Source organism: Coenobita brevimanus, chromosome 112 (assembly GCF_032717465.1).
Source record: "Coenobita brevimanus isolate Jiangsu-jjx chromosome 112, ASM3271746v2, whole genome shotgun sequence".
Classification (NCBI taxonomy): Eukaryota; Metazoa; Arthropoda; class Malacostraca; order Decapoda; family Coenobitidae; genus Coenobita; species Coenobita brevimanus.
The window spans coordinates 4,002,363-4,004,862 of NC_137065.1; the positions used below are offsets into that span (position 1 = coordinate 4,002,363).

Consider the following 2,500-nt stretch of genomic DNA (forward strand, 5'->3'; position numbering starts at 1 on the left):
AACCGAAGGCAAGCAAGCGCCTCCTGCAGGGCCGCCCTATGCAGTGAACCATTGTTTCCTTGTCGAGGCGCGGGGTTAAGCGTGGCGGTTTGGTTCCTGAATGGACGCCGCATTTACGTCTTTCCACCCAGTTCGCAGGGGCACCATAGCAGGCTCTACATCACCCCGTTATCTGTTTATAAACCAACCACTAAGCGTTATAAAAGGTGTCCTAGATTACGGGATATAATTTGTCTTGTCACTCAGTGCAGAGCCACTTGAATTGGAATAAAGAGTAATAAAATGAGACACGAAGGAAAGGGTGAAGCAGGAAGAGAGGAGGGCAGACACACTGATAGAATAATAGAGGTGAGGAAGGGATAGGCAGCACTACATCAAGTGAGCGGATGATGGTTGCCACCACTACCACTAACAGTTGTACGTTCATTCATTCATTCATTGCCAGACGCCACGTATCCCCAACGGGGTGGCCAAGGGCTTAGAGTTAATTGTTTTACAGGGAGGGGCACTAATCCTCCACCAACCCCACTTGATATGTAGGGATGCCAACAGCATCTGGTGTTCCCAGGCGGTCACCCATCCAAGTACTAACCAGACCCAACGTTGCTTAACTTCGCTGATCGGACGGGAAGCGGTGTACTCAACGTGGCATGGCAGTTGTACGTAATAAAGCAAAATACATCACTAAAGAAGAGGTTTCAGAAATCTTCCTAAGACGACGATGATACTGGCCTAAGATTTAGTAAGTATAGATTTTACGGAAGAATTATAACAAACTGTATTATGAAAATTCTGTTTTCATAGAAATCGAACCATCTCCACTCAACACAAACTCTCTTCAGCTTTTAAAAGAGCGTCAAAGTTGGGCCAAAACAGCTCTATCGTCACAGGAAAGAATAATATAACGTGTGAGTATATACTTCTTTAGTTTCAGTAATTTTCGACACATAAAAAAAAAAAAAAAATGTATTTCTCTCACCTCTCATGGACCCAGGGAGAAAAGCCAGACCTGAAATGAAAAGAAAAAAATTGGTAACATAAAGAAAAGACGAAATATTAAACAGTAAAAAATGTTTGTAAATGATGTGGCTGCATAATGGTAGGATGGATAATGGTAGGATGGATAATGGCAGGATGGATAATGGTGGGATGGATAATGGTGGGATGGATAATGGTAGGATGGAGAATGGTGGGATGGATAATGGTAGGATGGATAATGGTGGGATGGATAATGGTAGGATGGAGAATGGTGGGATGGATAATGGTAGGATGGATAATGGTAGGATGGATAATGGTGGGATGGATAATGGCAGGATGGATAATGGTGGGATGGATAATGGTAGGATGGATAATGGTAGGATGGATAATGGTGGGATGGATAATGGCGGGATGGATAATGGCAGGATGGATAATGGCAGGATGGATAATGGCAGGATGGATAATGGTAGGATGGATAATGGTGGGATGGATAATGGTGGGATGGATAATGGTAGGATGGATAATGGTGGGATGGATAATGGTAGGATGGATAATGGTAGGACGGATAATGGTGGGATGGATAATGGTAGGATGGATAATGGTAGGAAGGATAATGGTAGGATAGATAATGGTAGGAAGGATAATGGTAGGATGGATAATGGTGGGAAGGATAATGGTGGGAAGGATAATGGTGGGAAGGATAATGGTAGGATGGATAATGGTGGGAAGGATAATGGTAGGATGGATAATGGTGGGAAGGATAATGGTGGAATGGATAATGGTAGGATAAAAAATAATAATGGTAGAGAGATAAATGGTATGCTAGATAAATGACATAAATAATGGTACGATTAATAACCAATGGGAATTACTATAAACCACTTCACATCGATGACGTATTTTGCATTAATATAGCTACACAGAGACGATTTTATTCAGCAGGGGCTTTTCGCCATAGAGGGGTTTGATAAAGTTAATAATTAATCCTTTGACTTTGATAGGTCTATTGTAAAGTGAATAAAATGCGTAGCCAGCAAAAAATATATGAAAAAAAATAAGTACCTTGTTAATATAGGTTAGTAACACACACACACACACACACACACACACACACACACACACACACACACACACACACTAATCCAAGTTAAGGCTTTGGGATTCAATAATCTGTTATGGTTATCGGTGTGTGTGTGTGTGTGTGTGTGTGTGTGTGTGTGTGTGTGTGTGTGTGTGTGTGTTATGGTGTGCGCTACCAGTGCAGGGTTTAAGGGTGCTGTGGGGTGAGAGTATGGAGCGTGTTTGAGTGAGGGCGTAAATGTGTGTGTGTGTGTGTGTGTGTGTGTGTGTGTAAACTAACCTATTCTACTCTTACCAAACATAATCCAACCTAACCTCTCCTAAGCAACCCAACCCAATCCAATCCAACCCGACCCAACTCAACCTAGCCTAACCCAACCCAACCCAACCTAACCAAACCCAACCAAGCCCCACCCAACCCAACCTAACCCAACCCAACCTA

The 2,500-nt window shown here is 42.7% G+C and overlaps 1 non-coding gene across 1 annotated transcript; it reads right to left on the minus strand.

Annotated features, from left to right (window-relative positions):
• Positions 1–543: 543 nt before the first annotated feature.
• LOC145418201 (5S ribosomal RNA) lies at positions 544–662 on the minus strand. The gene has a single exon (XR_013900656.1). It is a non-coding gene; the product is annotated as a 5S ribosomal RNA (ribosomal RNA).
• Between the last annotated feature and the right edge of the window lie 1,838 nt (positions 663–2,500).